The following is an 18746-nucleotide window of genomic DNA, read 5'->3' on the forward strand; positions in this document are numbered from 1 at the left end:
TCCTGAAGTCGTCCTTGGTTGGCGGTGGAAAGTAGATTAGAAGTCGTTCTTATCGCCTATTTCGATGTCCGATATAAACAATTTGTGTGTGTTGCTTTGTCAAATGTCAAACATCCCGTGTTGATGTGAGCCGGTGAGCCCAGCCTGAAAAGAAGTAAGAATTCCGAAAATCCATTGTCACGCACTCGCGGGCAAGCTGAGTCACGGGTTCGGATAGATAAGCTTAACGTTGATAAGCTGTCCGTAATGTCCAAGAACTTACCGAAGGCGGGACGAAGTGCTAAGGCATTTTAGCGATGTATTTTGGGTGCTTTGTGTGGTATGAGCGTTACTACCAGAAGTCAAGTTACTTAAGAGCAGTAATATCATACAGCTTCTACGCCAAGCGCATCTCATTCTTCCCACTGACAAGGGCTCTATAACTTTACAACGCACCAAAACCCCATGCTGGCAAACAATGAATTGCCTGTTGGAATTTCGGGAAAGGAATGATTTTATTGCCCACTTTGCAGCCCCAGAATCCCGAGCTAATCCAACGGCATGGCATGGCAAGCGGAACATCTTCATCCGTTTGGCGTTACGGCGTTGGCTGCCGCCTGTGTGTGTGTGTGTGTGTGTTAGCATCATTCAAATGTTTCACCGGGGATCAATTAAACCTGATCGATTTATGTTACCAGCAGAGGCGGACGGTGAGTGTGATCTTTTCACCTCTATCAGGGCCGGTAGCTTGTTCCTTTCGGTTCGGCTGTGCGAGCGTAAAACACATGCCAAATGGACACGTTAGCAAGAGGCGCAGCAGCAGCAGCACAGAATAACACACACATACCGACATCTTCGCACATCTTAATGTGAGAACCGGTCCCAAACGATGAAACCCAGGAGTTGAGCGGTCTCTAAGTGCCACTATTAAGGCCCTGATCAAGGAGCACAGTGGAAGAAGCGCAAGCTTACCTTCCGGTACAATGTGTGAAAAGTGTTATGAAATTTAACTAAAATAAGCTGAAGAAGGAAAAGAAAGCTGTTGACACACATTTCATTTACTCATATTCCAATAAACAACATTTCTTCGTTCATTTTTGACATATATATTTGCTGGAAATGTTCTATTTAGCCTAGCAACAAATTGATCCAAACCTGCCGCACTAAGCCCACTGTTCTCGGAAGGTTCCTGCAGCTCGGAAGGCCACAACCATCATACCGTGAGTCGATTTCCATTCGGTCGATCCCACTGTCAGTGAAGGTGAGAAATGACTGACGGAGTAGTGCATTCCTCCGTGCATCCCATCCCAAACGGCCCCGAACGAACGTTGGTGCAAAAACCCTATTTCCAACGCTGCACCGGTGCACATGTGTTGCAGTTCACCCGTGCACTACCCAAGTACGTTCGCTTCCTTTTCCGCACGGTTCAATGGATTGGGTTTCTGAAGTGTACCAAGGTGGTTGTGTAGGTTGGTTATTGATTTTACACCTCGTAGAATCAACCCCTCGGTACGACTCCCCTGGTGGTAGTGACGAAAATATCTACCGCCGGCACACACCATCCTGCGCTGCTGCGGAATCCTGCAGCAAAGGATTCTCACAGCTGCTCCGATCGCCTGCTGACGGCCTGCTTTACGATAGCGCTGGGGATTCTCCAGGTTTTTAGCTCCCCGGTAGGGATAAAACGAAGATTTAAATTTAAGCGCTATAAGTTCCCCCTCCGGAGCTCCAGCCTCCCTGGTAGCGGTGGTGTTTTATTGGAATTCAGACGGAGCAGCAGCAGCGCATTAAATATTCAGCCTTCGATTGGGGCGATTGGTTGGCATCTTTAAAATTAACTAGCCCCCGTGTTGGTGTTGGCTACAAATAAGCACCATTTGCTTTCGTCTTCCAACTCGGCAGCACTCACTTCAGATCCACTTTTCATCACCACTCCCACCCTGAGCTGGCAATGTGTTTGATAGCGGTAGCTTGTTAATTGTACGCCCATGTTCCCGTCAGCCCAAACGACCAACCGATTCTAAGAAGTCCTCTCGTTTTGTGTTATGAAATATTGGGCATCAAGAACACACACACACACAACGAGCAGACAAACGAAGAAAAAAAACGCACAAAAACATAACACAAGACACACTCCGAGCGTGGCATCACAAGTCGCAGTGTTTCGTTTGTCATGTTCTGCTGGAGCAGAAGATCGGCGAAGACCTGCTGAAACCCGGAAGCCACACAGACTGGAGCATGGAGCGGAGGAACGGTTCGAACAGTAAGAACCACCCAGAAATAACATCTTTAGTGCAGAGCACAACATTAAAACACACCAACACACACACGAGCGTTCTCTTATCCTTCGCTTTTCCGAGCACCGACGTTTTTCCGAGCGAGCAACATTCGTCTGCACTCGACAGTCGATGAGAAAAACCTCCGAACTCGACGACGATGATCAACTTCCGCCTTAAGTGGCTTTCCAAACATTTTGTTTCTGTTCCACTTTTCCCGCTCACCGATCCTTCCCCCCGGCCTCGGCTAGGCTGCTGCTTCGAAATTGAGATCTGAAAAATTAATTTTCCTCATTTAATATCGAAGCTAAAGAACATTGGGAGCTTCGTGCGAGTGTGTGTGTTTGCATTCGTTTTAGTCGCTTCGTATCGTTTTGATTTTGTTCTATGACTCGCTTGGAAGCTTCTGTTTTGTGGGGGAAATCTGGAATAAAAATGGAAAGCAGATGATAGTTTGCCGGCTGCTGCTGATGCTTTTGATGAAGCGAACTATTATTGGAAGCAATTATCATATGTGAAAGCAGCTCCACGGAGTGTGTTGCTCCAATTCAGAGGATAAACGTTTGCTCAAGCATGACAAACTTTGAGCAATAACTGCTTTGGAAGACAGCAATTCAAACAATTGTTTTAATTAGTTTCCTAAATTCCCGAAGTGATTTGCATGAAATTCCCGAAGTGATTAAGTTGTAGTAATATTGAAGTGGCTTTCGGGAAGCTGTTTCCCGCAAGAGGGCGCTTTGTGATGTCTTAAATTGAGCTTAGAATTCAGGACAGTGTTTCACGTTGAATTTATCAATAGATTCCGGATGCTATTCTTCATGTTATGCTCCCAAACACAACGATTCATACACTTTTCTTCCAAAACATTCTTGCCAGCCACTATCCAATGGTCGGCAAATCCTCACAAACCGAAAGGCGATGTGTTTGTTTAACTTGGAAGCATGTTTTGGAAGCTTTAGTGCGGGAAGGAAGAAGCGATTGCAAACATAACGCCAGCCACCGCCAGTTTGTAAGGTTGTGTCAGCTAGTGTACAACAGCAGACAAACCATAACGCCGATATTGCGGGAGAAGAGCGAAGTGGAAGATCAAGTCGAGTGGTCTCTCCGAACACTTGAGTGGACCGTTTCACCTCCTCGTTCTCGGTGGAACGAGAACTCGCCTCTTCAGCTCTTCAGCAGGCCCCTGCCTAAGCCGCATGAGAGCTTAAGCCGCCCCTATCCCTGACCGACCCGGGGGCTGATGGACAGTTGGTCACATTTCGAGGCGCGCGCTCTCGGGCCTCCACTGGGACTGGACAACTCCGATGGGAGAATTATATCAAGTGCTGTTCAGCTGCTTCTACTGCTGGTGCTGCTTAGCACAGATATTGCCGTTTCTAGTACCTTACCCGCGTGTAGGCCTCGGTAGGCGCTCTCTGTCTCTGTCCGGCTGTTTCCAATTGAATTAAAGTCGATTGTTTCTCGACGCACGGTCGGAGGCAAACGTAACCCGCGTGCCTGAATTCTGCCACCGCCGCTACCGCTTCTCAAGGTGATGTACGTGCTTGAGCATTAATCGAAGGATGATGATGGGCACGATGTTCCCGTTAGCTCGCAGGGAAGCTTTCGGGCAGTTCGGTGACCTCAAGCCCACCGGTGGCAGCGTTTCTTTTGGGGCCGTTGGAGAAAGAGGGCAACCATAAAGATGGTTAGAATATTGAGCTCTTCCGACTCCTCCCTGCCAAACACCAAAAAAAAAACGAAAACCCATTTCCTCCACTACAGCACAGAAGGAGCAATCTCGTACAGTTGCTGATTAAAATCGTCTTTCGCCTTTTTTATGTGCCCATCTGCAGGCAAATCTTATCTACGCGCGGTGGTCTGGTCTTGGTGGTGGTAGTGCGTGAAGGACCGAAAATTAGAAAACAACGGTCTCGTGTCGTCCTTAATAGGATTTTTGCATCCCCGCTTCACCGTTTTTCCCGGCGAGGGAAAGCTCTCCTTCTCACACAGTGTTTGGGGTGCCGGCAAAGCTCGCAGCAAGGATGTTCTGTGCCTCGGGAAAGGCTCATAATAATATCGTAATAAATGGTGAAAATCACACCATTTCAAATGGAACCACCGTGCGCCACGTGGCACGGGAAGGAACCTCCTCCCCCTTTCTAAAAGGGCCTTTTAGATGCAAAAAAGGGAGAAAAAAGTAAACCTGAGAAGGTTTTACTTTGCTTGAGGGTGGATGTGGGTGCCCCTTCAAACCGAAACAACACTCGAATGCGATACTGGTTCGTAAAATCAACAATTTAATTTTCCTCCACCACGGTAAAACCGGCAAGTGGAGTGGTGGAAAGGCGCGCAAAAGCTCTCAATTTTCCCGAAAAAAGCACACACACACGTACATACACACAAACATACTCATAGGTAAAGTTTTCCGGTGGAGAGCACACGCCGAGTGCACATACACGCACGGTTTGCGAAGTGCTTTTTGCGGAAAATTTCCCATTTCCCAAGGAAATGTAATGCCAAAAAAAAAGGAAGGTGCACCAAACGGGCCGCGCTTTTCCGGCATGCTTTCCGTTCCACCCAAAACTCAAACCCCAACCCGGCATGGCGTAGTATGCTGCCTCGGCCAGGTTTTATCACAGGGCGGCTGTGTCTTATCCCTCTTCCACTCGCTTCATCTCGCTCGTGGAAATCCATTTCGGAGTTTATTTTTACCGGCAATTTGGTAACGGGAAAAATTTGCAAGAGGCTCCCACCCGGCTTTCCGTTCAGTTTGATGAGGCTGGTAGGGGACGGTGATTGGAAGCTTCACGTTTTTCGCCACTTGATGGGAAAATAAAACCGAACACATAGAAAGGCCTTTTTGGAGGATTTTATTTATTCCCAAGGTAACGTTTGCGGTACTTCTCTCGCATTTTCACCAAAAAGCCATCGCAGGCGGAGCTTCAACCGTTTTGTTTATATTATTCCCAAAAATCATCCTTCAAAATGCGTGCATGTGTATGAGTGTGTGCAAGTTTTATTTAATTTATACCTTCGCTCAACGCTTCGCATTACCTCGTCAGCTTCAACTTCGCGCGGCAAAAAGGTTCACATTAAAGAGCCTTCAGGAGCGAGAGTCTGCGTGAATGTATGATACGGATTGGCCTGGTGGAACCCTTCACACAGTGCTCCACGATGCAATGTTCCTTTTCCCTGTGGTAGCAAGCGTGCGATTGATGTACTTGATGATCGTGCTAGGAGTTTTCATGCGTGTTTTCGATCCTGTGAACCGAAAAGTACTACCTAGTTGAAGCATTTTGAGTGAAATTAATTTCAAACTCATTTTAATGAACCATTCTAGCGAAAATCTGAAGTTAACTTGTACTTGAACTAGTTTCAAATGTGCAAAAACAACATGAATGAGAGTTGTTCAGAGTAGTTTCTCACTAGAATCGTTCACAAATTATTAATACAAATTTCAGTTCAGAAACCATTAAGCGATATTCAACATGTATTGAAGTTAAACCAACCTTATTGCAGCTCCACACAAAAAAAAAACCTAAATTTGGATGCTTCAATGAAGTGGCTCTAAAATTAGCGGCGTTCCCTGCACAGTGCAACCTTTTTATGACATTTTCTTTCAGATGTTCTTTACCGGATGTTAACCTTTAGCTCAAGGTCATTAAAAGGATCTCAAAATGAGGAAAGAAATAAAAACTTCCGAGAAGATTTGCTCTTCCACTGGAACGATTTCACCCATTTTTTTTAATTTTTGGCTCTTTGGATAAGCTTTCAGCAACCGGAAGTGCCACCGGCAAGCTTTTACTTTTTTTTTCTGCCCACTTCCTTCAAAGATCAATACAGCTGGGGTTTTCTTTAAAACCTTCGAGCTTTCTTATCCTGTCGCTTCCTGTCGCTGTTACCTAAATTGAATGGAAATTGTATTACAGCAGCGAAAGAAGGCGAAGGGCGAAAACACACACACACACACACACAAACACTGTCGATGAAACGGAAAAACACAACCATTTTCGATTGGGTGTTTCTTTTTTGTTGTTGAGTGCGTTTTTCCTCTTTCTATTCGCCGTTTTTCATCAAAAGCTAACGAAGCTAACCCGAACCCATGAATCGTGGGAAGAAAAATGATCCTAATCTTGGCCGTTCCGATCGGTTCAATCAGCGTTTTATCGTCCCGGTGCGACGACGACCCCGTACCTCCGTCCGGCGGGATTGGCCGTTTGTTTTGCCACGGCACTCAAACGCACTCGCCCAGGCACGCTCTAACCCTTTTTTTTCGACTCAGCATTTCTTAACTTCATTTTATTTCACATTCTATCTCTCATGCCGGAGAGAAGGGGCGAGAAGAAGCCTGAAAGTTATGGCTTTTCCTGTTTGTATTTTTCTACTCCTTCCGTGCTTGCTTCACTCTTTATGAAATAACACCAACACACACCTATTAACGCCATGCCATTCGGCCATCCCGTGTTGGTGTTCACCGCTGAAGCCTCCCGCAGCAGCACCGGAAGCATGTAAAAATCGAGCACACTGGTACACGGCAGCCGGAAAGGAAAATCAGTAGCAGTGCTGGTGAAAATGGTGATCCACCACCCCCCCGTCCCCCCCCCCCCCCGTACTCGTTGCTTTCCTCGGATTTGGTTCGATTTGGGTGTGCCGGAAATCGAATTTCACATTCAAATCCAATTCCTTTCACCTTTTTCACCGGCGTACACTTACCTTTGGCTGCGCTTTTCTTTTACATTTGCCAATTTCTTCCCCCGTCGGCAGGTACAAGGCAGGACACGCCAGCAAATGCTGGCCCCAGCCGGCTCGGTTCCATTTTCTTATTTCCTAATCAATGGGCATCAACCAGGGCGAGTAGTACGATTCGGTAATCACACGATTGAGCAGTTTTGGTGAGATTGGCGAGACGATGCGATTTTTTGCTTGCCGTATTTAGTTGATTCAATGAAGAGGATGAAAAAAAGGATCAGAAAATCAAACTTCAGCTGTGCATGTAGAAAAGCAACGAAATGAAATGGTTAAAAAGCATTTAATAAACTGCTTGGAAGATTACTGAGTAAGTACAATAATAACTGAATCATAAGCAATACAAAAAAAGAAAGTTAAAAGAAAAAATTGAAAAACAAAAATGTAAAACATAAATAAATCATGGAGACAAATGAAAATTACAAACTAATCTAATAATCATATAAACATGACACAATACATGAAAAATATGATAATAAAAATGAATAAAACATAGACGAAACATACAGGAAACAAAACCTAAACGAAAATAAACATCTGAAAGTTAAACTTCATAACAAAAGCGTTACATTTCAGCAGTAAAACCAAACAGTTAGAACGAAATATTGCAAAATGGTTTGAATCTGTTTTATCGAAAAAAAAACGTAACAAAATACTTGCTCTCCTATTCATACCATCCATTAGCTCTCCCTGTGTTTGAGGATTTATGTCTCCTCTAACACGCACACACAGCTAGCTCATCCGAGAGTTTGAATACTTCCCCGCCACTGTCGCCCAATTTCCAATCGAATTTTCCATTCCTTAGCCAACGTGGGAAGACGGAAAAGGCAACACCAAAATAGCGAACAAAACGGCTCCCCGGAAATGAACCATCATGTGCAGGACCTACCAAAGCCCGCGTACCGTTTGCGTGAGATACAGAGCTCGGTAGTTCGTTTCACCTGTGTGTCCCCTTCCAAACTCGTTAGAAGCAATTCCACAACAATCTCACCACCCGAGATTTGTGCCGTGCTTCTCATCTCGCTCCTCGCAAGAGTCAATCCGGGAGCTTTTGACACAATGCCTCCCTGCCACATTCCTTCATGCCAATATTTTAGCGTTCTTTCCAGCTCGCTCCAAGGTGGGACACAGGTGTGCTCCGACAGGGACCGGAAATTGGGTAAAGCTCCCCCAAATCGCCACTCATTTTTGGGGACACACAAAATAACAGCCGCACACACACCGACAGACACTCATCCCGGGGACACGAAGAGACAAACACAGCAGCAGCAGCAGCGCTAAGGATTTGTCAAGTTCACCTTTGTCGCAAGGAAAGTGGAAGGGAAGCTCGCGGCGAAGAAGTGGCGGGAAAAGTGAAGAAAATCGATTTCGTTCGCTTCGGGAACAGGTTGACGGCATGGGTGATGGCATGGGTGGACTGAAAAGCTTCCGAAAAGATTTGTTGGGGTGCTTTTGATTTTTGAGGAGGTTTTATTGCCTGTTAGGACGAGTTTTCTTGGCAGGCTTTTTCTCGGAAGGAAGACAGACCTGTCCTCCACTAATGATGCAGGGGTTCTGGCAAGTTTTTGGAAAAGTTTTAAACTCATTTTCATTGATTCACAAAACAAAGTTGAAATTTTTCATCATTGTAACGTCTTCTTTTCTTTTAAAACATTGTTTTTTATTAAGTGTTTAACAGAAGCAAAGTGATGAAATGATAAATTGCTAAATAAAATACCATCACCCGGCAGGATGTTTGCCATCCCGCAGCAATATCGATCAGCGATTAACTTCGATGACAAATGGCACCCGCAAGCAATGTGGAAAGCAAGTGGACAGGAGCGATGGGGATGAGTGTTGTAGAATGTTTTCCCTCCACGGCAGCCCTTGGCTTCATCCGGTTGTGCGGTTATGTCCTGGGCAAGCATTAATTTTCTCTCCACCATCCTTCCTTCGATCGAATAAAAATCTGTCCCTGTGGCTTTTTTCTCTTCTTTCTCTCTCTCTCTCTCTCTCTCTCTCTCTCTCTCTCTCTCTCTCTCTAATGGGTCTTTGTTGTTTTCGGACACTTTACAGCAAAACGCGTCAACTCGCTTGATTGTATTTTAATTTTTCACCCATTTCGCGCTGGAAATTGAGGCGGAAGCCTGTTTGGAAGCATCTACAATTATTTGACAAAGCTTCCACCGGACGGCGTGTTTTAAATTGTGTCCTTCTATCATTAGCGAAATGGCACAGACGGCAAAAACAAACCCGACTGGACGAGGTTGAGTGGTAAATCATTGCACTGTGGAAGGAATGGAGCGAAGGAATGGTACACCTTGGTTTTATATAGCAGACGGGAAAAAGCTTTTTATTGTGAGATGGAAAATAACGCAAAGCGTGGAAACACACACAATCAGATGCTTGTGCTCATAACGATAAGACAATGCATTAGACGCTAAATGGTCCGCGCAAGGATTGGAGGAAAAAAAACTGTCTTGCCGCTTTGTTTGTGCGCTTCCGCATCCGTAGCAATGTTGCCAACCCAAAAGCCATTTTACATACTGTCACGTGCGCTTGCAATCAGTTGCAATGTAATGCGGTAGTAACAAACAGGGACAATAAAATGGCAAAAAAACGCTGGAAGGAGCTGCCTCTTCCTGGCACGATCGTTCAATGTCGATAATGTGTGGCACTGATTGGAAAGTGCAAAAACAGTTAGATTGAAAATCATATTCCTTTGTTTTAGAAACAATTTCAAATTATATTTTATACGTACAAATTCCTTTTAAACCGTTTTCAAACCCTTACAAGGAAGAACAACTCATTCAGATATTTGCATTCATTTCTTTAACCCCATCCGTTTGGCAACGATCGCCTTCCCTGTCGAGCGCAACATCTTTCAATACATTTTATTTATTTGCTTTTCCCGTTTTTTTTTCGTTTCAGGTGAGTTTTGCTACAAAAAAACGATTCCACAATTGGTAGAGGAGTGAAAGAATTCGCGCAGCTCAACACTTCCTTGTCGGCAAACGAACGGTGCCGATAGCGAAATAAGCGCCGTAAGGGATAAACAGCGCGAACGTGATTAGGAAACAGAAGCGTCTACTAGCAGCGTGGGAACAAAAAGGGATGTAAAGTGTGAAGCATTTATGGAGGTGAAACAAAACAACACAAAAAAACAGCCAACCCTACCAGGCTCAACACCTTATGAATGGAAAGTTGTCGCTTTCATTTCGCTACAAGGTATAAATTCTCACCACTGAAAACTTTGCCAAAAGAAACGGGAAGGTTTGAGGATGCTTTTTGGTGAATCATTTTGTTTTTCTTCAGCTTCAATGACCTACGTGCTCCGCAGGGCGAAGCTGTCGTGTAGCGTTGGGCTTTTTGAACTTTTATTTCGTCACTTTTTTGCTCATAATTTAAAAAAAAAATGACTCACTTCATTTTTGTCCTCAAACTAGACGAAACGAAAACTCAAGAAACTGTGTGTTTCGCACCGACAGGTGCAGAAAGAAAGCAAAATTTCGAAGGTCACTACACGCGAAACTTTTTGGTACACCGTTTGTTTGGCTCCTTGTTGAAGATACAACCGAGGCAGCCCAAAGTATCGAACAGAATAGCACTTTCAACGAAGAAATCGAAAAACACACGCAAATTTAACGATTTATTCTTTTTTTTTTGTGAGGAAAATTTGCTTCTATTCCCGCCGAATGGTGTAAGAAAAAGCCATTCACTTTCTGCCATTGTCTCACCCCGCGGTGTCCACGTAATACACACGAAAGCGAAATTAAAATGCCATTTTAATACGGCACGTAAAATTCTTGTCACTTCCAAGGCAAGCTGCAGCACGGCGAGGGTTGATATTTTCGATTTTTTGAAAAGAGATAGAGGAGAGTATAAAACAAAACGAGAGGGGAGCAAAAGAACATTATCGCACAAGGTGAAAATGATTGCGCGTTGCTGTCGATCGGAAAACGTACCGACGAACGGGGGCAAGCGGCGCTATCTGTTTCGCTGAAGGTGAATATGATACTGATGAGGTATGAAGGTGTGCAATAAGACACAGAGGAAAATACACGACAGGACCTGCTCAAGTTCGTTCGCTTTCTTTCGACACTGGTTCGCTACTCGTGCGGTGAACGGTTGGTTTGGGTCCACGAAAAGAAAAACCGACGACACTGCATCACTTTTTGTTTCGACAACTTAAAAAAGAAACACTGAAGAATATTGGCAGTAGGAGCCGAAACTGATATCGATCTGTGCCGGTGTGAACATTGTGAAAAGCATGTCAATTGTGATTGAAATGATGATGATGGAAGATTTTTGTCAAAAATCTTAAAGATTTTTTTTAGGATGAGAATTGGCTGCAAACCTGCAGAGATTACTGAAATGTCATATGAACTAGATGTTCTAGCTGCAGAAGCTATCTTAACACATAAAAAAAAGCATAAAAGATATCAATATCACCCCATTGACTTAAACATGAACGTAAAACGAATAGTAAGTACATCCCCTTTAATGAACTCCGAATAATCCTATCGTATCACCAAACATCGTTGGCATAACTCAATTTTTGGCTTACAAAGTTTTCATACAAAAAAAAAAAACACTAAAAATGCACCTTCATTCATATTTTGCCAAAACTCCACACGTCATCATTAGACGGTATTTTACGCCAACAAAAAATCCCTCCAAAAATTAAAGGTTGCCGCTCTCCCGAATTCCGGCCTTCATTCACAAGAAACAAAGCAAAAGCTGCTCATGCGACGCTAAGCTCTCAAATCTTAACTAACGATACTAAAGGTACCGGGGTCGTTTGGGAGCGCGCAAAAAATGAGGCGAGGAAGGCAAGGCATTTCCATCATTTGTGTTCATCCCGATTTTGGGACTAACACACACACACACACACACACGCACGCTCATTCTTTATCCTTTTCAGCGTTACAAAAAGTAACCCGCGCGAGAAGGCTTTAGAAAGGAGGAAGTCCCGGAGTGTCCCGGATTTTATGTATCACCCCTTTTCTGCATTCTGACGTACCGCAGACGACGGCTTGATTGAAGCCTAGGACACGGAAGACTTCCTTTAGAAGTTTCCTTCTGCGTTTTGTTCGTCCCGAATGTTCGTCCAGTTGAACTTGCGCTCGAAATGATGAAGCCGTGGAAGTTGTGTGCCGAAGATTTGGGGACAAAAAGTGCCCGAGAGGTACATCTCGGAGCGGTGGGATGAAAGAGGGGGTTTCAAAAGTGCAATCGTCAAGAAAATCAATCCATAAAGTGATCCCATTAGGATCCGTCATCCAATTCCGAGGCGTCCGTGGCGTCCCAGGAGTAGGTGAAGCTCGGCAGCAAGCAAAAAAAGGATTTTCCAAGAGGTTTTTACCCCTCGTTCGTTTGGTTGAAGCCGCCAGGCCCACCACCACCACCGCTGCTGCTGCTGCGTAAGCTGCTTTTCCCGCATTCGGCTTTTCCGGGTCCTGGTAACGAGCGAAGGTTGCCCTTGGAAATCAAAATCAAATTCTCTCGTTCGGTCTCCCTGCCCCGGCCTTGTTTTATGCTGTCTTGGCAGCATGGGTTCACGAAACGGCAAAAAAAAACGAGATTCTGTCGAGCCCCGAAAAAGACACGGCACGAAACGATGGTCCGGACCGCCACCCATCCCAGGCACACGTCACATATGCTAAACATAATCGAATTTGCCCTCACGCCATTAATACGTATCGAGTGTGGGCAACGGAGCAATAAGGCCGCCCAAGAAGCAGGGAAGGAGCGACCGTGCGAGGAAGGGCAGCCTTGTATAGAAAGCGAACAAGAACGTTCTTATTAAATGCATGAAAATTCGATCGATGTTTGATGGGTGGAAAATATCTGGCCTTGATTGCAAAGAAAAGAGAGAAAGAGAGATTGAGAGAGAGAAAGAGTGGTGCCTTTAGAATGTGGAAAGGGAAAGTGTTTTGATTATGCCAGTACTTTAAGTCTAAGGACTGTGTTCAGTACTGTGTTGTGATAAAATCGGGTTTTTCTTGAACTGAGGTACGTCACTCGTATTATTATGACTTATTACGGCAAATAATTCAGAATAAAACGATATCTATGAGAAAATGACGATGTCGATGTAGCCGAGATTTGAACTCACAGCCAGTAGTGTGCTTGATCGAGCACTTTAACGCGACACTATAGAATAGCACCATGAAAGTAGAGGTAATAATCAATGAGTATCAGATAATTGCTTATCTTGCCCGTTTAAATTCAATTAAAAATGCAATGGTTGCTGTGAGAATAGCCCTATACCCAACAAGATGTATTAAAGCTAGATGTGGATGTTGCTTCTACAATATAGCCTATATTCTGTGTTTGCTCCCTATCTTTTCTAAACTTTCCGACATGTGTCTTTCCTCACAAGCGGTAGGATGCAAAGCAGAACAACAAAACTAAAGAACATGAAACAGATAACTCTTCAGCAAAGGGTAAAAGTTGTGTGATTTTCCGTCCCTGGTTCACATCCACCATACTCCTCCACCCACCCCTTCTAAAACCGGTCTCCATTTGGTGGAAAAATGAAAATAAAACTTTCCCTATTCTTCATCCCTCACTAGCTCCCATCGCCATCCAAATCCCCGCCGGCGGGAGGAAATGTTAAGCAACGTGAATAACGATGCTCCACCAAAACGAAGAAAAAAGGACTTTGCGTGCTCTCCGTCCCCCTCACCGTTGTGACGCAGATTCCTTCAGAAATATGGAGCAACGCCGGAGTAGAAAACCCGGAAAACACACGACGACCAACGCCCGGGGGCCAATCCTGCGGGATGGATTTATGCAGTTTAACACTTACGGATTTGCCTACGGCTTTTGCGTCCTTTCTTGCCCGGAGTGCGGGGGCCAAAAGAAAATCCTTCAGCCCTATACCTTCTTAGCGCACAGTCGACGAAGATCCTTATTAAGAATTTACCCTGTGCTCCCAGGACGTGTGCGTGTTTTTTGTTCCACTCTCGGTCCCCAACTTCTGAATGAAGGGCTTTCTGCAAAGGAGTGAGCGAAAGATAAGCTGTCAAACTCTTCACCCGCTCACGCTTGCTTGAAAGGAAAATCTTTGCCAAAACGGGCTGCCCGGGTGGCTTGACTTGTACCGGAGGCGATTAGGAAGATATTCCCGAAAAATTCAATCGTCCTTTCGCCCGAGATAGAATGAGACTTGCCGACTTTTTTTTTTCTTTTTTCACGACGCGTTCCTCTTTTCTTGCTCCTGTCTCCCCTTGGAGTCGAGTCCCTCCGTTCAGATTGTTTCCCTCCTGCGTGAGCGTATGTGTCCCAGTGTCGCCTTGTGTCGTCCTCGGGAAAGTCAAGTGAAAGACGAACAGGCCATTTCGATTCGAGGGCGAAAATCGACCCTGCACGAGCCAGAGCGAGAAGTCGGTCGAAAAGTTCCTTCTCACTCGCTGCCCGTACGTTCCCATTTTCGCACTGGTGGCACTCAAAAGGATTCTGTGATTTGCAGTGAGTTTTCGCCCGTACTCCTGATGCTGAGTTCCCCCGGAGCAGCAGAAACAGAAAACCATTGCACGAAAGAGAAGGAAAATTCGCCTTAAAAAAGGAAAACCGAAGCGATATGCCCTTCAAAGGGGAAATTAGCGAAATTCGCTCTTCACCCTTTCAACATGTCCCGCGAGTGCTCTCGGGTCGTTGCAGGAAAATCGATGAAAATCTTCGTTTTCGCTAAGGGTATTTCAGCACCGCACTGGTTTTTTTTGCAGTTTCGCGAAGAGCGCGCTCTCATCCTGTCAAGTGCAAAAGTAAACACGCACGACAGAGAGCGCGAGAGAGCTGTCGCGCAATTCTCACGCTCAGCATCAGCTGCATAATGGGAGAGCAATCCTGTGAGCAATATGGGCCGGAATTCGCTCTGTTTCTTCTTTGCTGCATGCTGCGGGCGCATAGACGAGCTCGAACGCGTGCGTGCGTAACTGGAGAGCGAAGCGAAATTGAGATGAAAACATAACCTATGCTGCGAGCGCAAGAGATAGGGAGAGATAGAGAGAGCGAGAGTGAGCGCATGCAGAGAGCGAGACCGATACACTGGGAGTAGCGCGCACGAAACGGTCAAAATTGCACCCGTGCGGCGGCGTTTCGAGCAAAAATCGAGCGTATTCGAGCAGTTTGATTCCGACCGTCAGAGCGTGTGGATGTACTGCCGCGCGTTCCCGTTTCGTACGCATCAGTCCGCGCAGTGCAGTGTACGCGATCGGGGGAAAAGAAACTCGGGTTTCATTGCGATGGTGTTCTAAGACCAAGTGTTATAACAATTCAAGAAAGAGAAGCATAACCGTGTGAATACTATTCGATAGTAAAAAGCAAAACCCGTGGAGAAATATTCAGTTTAACACAGAGGTAATAAGCGTTTTCATAAGAGTGAGTGTTTGATTGTTCTGTCTTGTATTACTGCAGCAACCAAACCAAAACTCTGTGGCAGAATAATGAACATATAGGAGCCGAATAGTTTTGTGGGCAGTTTTGGGCCCTTCTTGGCTCGCACAAAAACAAACAATCCGAAATCCAATAGTCGCTGCTTGGGCAGCATCCAACAGCATCGTCATCGCATCTGCATCCAGGTTCCAGAATGTAGCTGCAATAGAAAGCGGTGATGAAAGTGGTCGTCTAATTGTGTGTGCGTGCGCGATTGGGAGTGTTATTGTTCATTAATTGAGAAACAAAATCTTGAGCCGTTTGTGAAGTGAAAACAATCCTTCGTGGTGGGAATGTTGGAGTGTTTGTGAGCATTACGCGAAGTCAAAGTGTCATTTTTAAAAAGAGGCAAGTGTGGGAGTGCGTGTGGCATTAGAATTAGCTGCTGCAGAGGAAGAAAGTGCTGTTCACCAACGCGTCATAATCTGTTCGCCCCGCACAACAAGCATTTCGTCGTACGGCATTCATGTTCAAGCGTGTTCAGAAAGTGAGTTTTCCATCTACCATTACCTATCCCTACAGTAAACTTTGCTGCCAGTGGGCCTCTACATTAAAGCATGTTTCACGTTTCGATGTTTTTATTGTGGTATGTGTGTGTGTGTGTTTTTGGTGGTCTTTGAGAATAAAATACGCTCCCTTGGTGGAGAGAACAGCTCAAGGAGACCGATTCGGAAAGCCTCACGACTGGAACGCTTCGTGCAAAAAGATTCGTGTGCGTTTTTGCGGTGAAGACAGTAGCGCTGTGTGCTGTGCTGGGCTCCCAACCAAAACCAAAACAATAAATCGATAAACACCCCGAGCGCCCTCCCACGAGCTGCTAAATGGGGGAGCTGGTTCCTTCTGGTTTCCCTTATCGCCCGCAACACCCCCGCCAGCGCACGCACCGTGCCGGGAGTTGTTGTAGACTACATCGGTACATCCGTTTTGCGCGTGGGAAAATTCTCTACCAAGAGAGCCACACCAGCGGTCGGGTTTCCCCCATATCAAAGGGAAAGCCCAGGGAAAACGAGCTGCTTTTTTGCTACGAGATGTCGCACGTTGGGGTGTAGAGTTGAAAAATTCGCGCGTCCTTCCGCACTGCCTTCGGGCCCCAAATTTCGTGTTCCATTCCCGGGCTTTTCCCTCGCTCGCAGACACACGCACACCGCGCTTTCCTGAGCAGCAGGGAAAATCAGTGGAACCCGAAAACCGTGTACACTGGGTGCTGCAAAACGTGCGTCGCAGTTTTCGTCCTTTTTGGCCTCGATTTTGGTGTTTCCGCACACACTTTCTCGCTCTCTTTCTCGCTCTCTCGTGAATTTGCCGTTTTTCCTTACTCCAGTAAAATAAAAAAAAAAACATTGGTTTTGGAAAAACTCTCCCCACTTACTCACGCTCTCTCTGAAACGCATTGCTCTCGCGGACTCTCTCGTATTTGGATTCGGGTGGTGAAAATTTTGCAATTCGCGCGTACACTCTCCCGGTCATTCCACGCGCTCTCTCTCTCTCGCTCTCTCTCTCTCTCATTCGGGTAATTTTTCCCGATTTTCGGCAATGAAAATGTTGCACACACACAACATCTCTCCCTCCTTTTCTATCTCTCTTTTTCTCTTTCGCCCTTTACCCACCAAACGTTCGGGTTGGAGGACGACGACACGGTGGATTTTTTGCTTCGCGTGCGTTCGGCGGCCAAGTCCATTGCACCAAAACGCTTCCCGGTAGCCTACGTAACTTGCGGTCCGTCCTGTTCACCCACAGCTTCGCAATCCTCTTCTTACTTCCATCGCGCCAGCAAAAAAAAATAAGGACAAATTTCGGGGTGCTGCTCTGCTTGGATTTCAGCTGAGCGGTAATTCGAGCTGGGTTTTTGTGTTGTCGTTTCTCTTCCCATTTCCTTTCTTGCGCTGTGTCCCAGGCCATTGTGGCACCAAGTTCACGGTGTGCGTTTTTCCTGCCTGCCTGAGTAGCCTAATTTTTCGACAGCAACTACAACCTGGCTGCGTTTCCATCGTGTTGGTACGCCCCAGAAGAGTTCTTGTATTTTCGTCTCCGGATGTCTTTGAAGGAAAGGATGCGCGCCGATTCAGATGTCTGACCTCGTTTTTTCGTCGTCATCCTGGTGCTGGTGCCGGGAGATGAATTATTGAAACCCTTCGACAGACACACACACACACACACACACACACACACACACACACACACACACACACACACCCCAATCATTTGTCCTACCCACGCGAAATACACCCAACCCAAAAACAGTTCTCGTTTTTTTGGGATACCAATGGAGTAGAATTTCTGACGACGACGACGACGACGACCTTCTGGCGACAGCCAGATCGAACCACGGCCAAACTTCTTCCGCATTAGGCGAATGCCAACCTCCAACGCGGAAGGCAGAGTTGGCGGGTGGGTTTGTTTTTTATTAATTTATCGATTTTCCTCCTGACCGAGAGAGAGGCGCTCGTCAGCTGAGGATGTACGTATTGTGCGCTGGAATGTGTTGAAAAGGGTCGGGTGTAAGGAAAATCACTCCCGTATCTTCTGTTGTGTCGGCTCCGGTAAACCGCTTCGGAAGCTTCTTTCAGGGACGCAAGGCACTACCCTGATGCTGGCAAGCTTCTAGGATGTCGCTCGTTCCCATCGCGTCCCCGGAGGTACCTGGGTGCTTTGCTTTCTTGGAAACGCCTTAAGCAACCCGAAAAAGGTACCGTTGGCTCAGTGTTGCTTTGTAAAAGAATGGCGGTTGGTTCATAAAACCGATAAGCGCCAGCTTTCCTTCTGTCCCTGAGGCCTTTCCTAGCTTTGCCCGCGATGACATTCCAATAGCAGCTAGAGCAGTGAGTCACCATTCGGAATGGATGCTTTTTTTCTTCTCTTCTACCTGCAATATCTTTGGGTATCTTTCTGTTTTTGTTTTACCCCGAAGGGATCATGTACAAACCGGCACCAGGACATGGGTCTTTAGGGTCCCTGGGATATCGCTCTTATCGCTCTTCTTTCTGTTGTTGTGCACGCACGCATACGCATACGCACATTCATAGACATTCCTTCACATTGTTCCTTCACCACTGTTTCGAGTTCTTAATCGTTTGTTTTCATCGTTTTTATTTGTGTTTAGTTTGTTCTTTGCTTTTTCGTTTTGTTTGCCATCGTTTCCACTACTTTTTATTGAACAATTCACCAATCGAGCTGTCAACGCAATGCACCTGTCCACTGGAACATATCTGTAATTTGATGGAAACATTACAAAGAAGTAAAACTCGTCACCAGAAATACAAAACATTCTACAGGAACAAAAGTGCAGTGAAAAGAAATTCCCATAACAACAACAAACCCCAAGTGAGTGTACGAGAGAAAGAA

The 18746-nt window shown here is 45.7% G+C and overlaps 1 protein-coding gene across 8 annotated transcripts in view; it reads left to right on the forward strand.

The window, feature by feature from the left end:
- Nucleotides 1-18746, forward strand: part of LOC1269465 (teneurin-m) — a 515515-nt gene that overhangs the window by 324497 nt on the left and 172272 nt on the right. For 2 of the 8 annotated variants that reach the window (XM_061655801.1, XM_061655804.1), the window contains exon 1: nucleotides 15081-15891. The exons of 5 other annotated variants lie outside the window; for them this stretch is intronic. The gene's annotated coding sequence lies outside the window, so the exon portion shown is untranslated. Of the gene's footprint in view, nucleotides 1-15075; nucleotides 15892-18746 lie in introns of those variants that run through there. One more of the 8 variants, XM_061655807.1, reaches the window with a different exon arrangement.

The sequence above is a fragment of the Anopheles gambiae genome, chromosome 3 (genome assembly GCF_943734735.2).
Source record: "Anopheles gambiae chromosome 3, idAnoGambNW_F1_1, whole genome shotgun sequence".
Classification (NCBI taxonomy): Eukaryota; Metazoa; Arthropoda; class Insecta; order Diptera; family Culicidae; genus Anopheles; species Anopheles gambiae.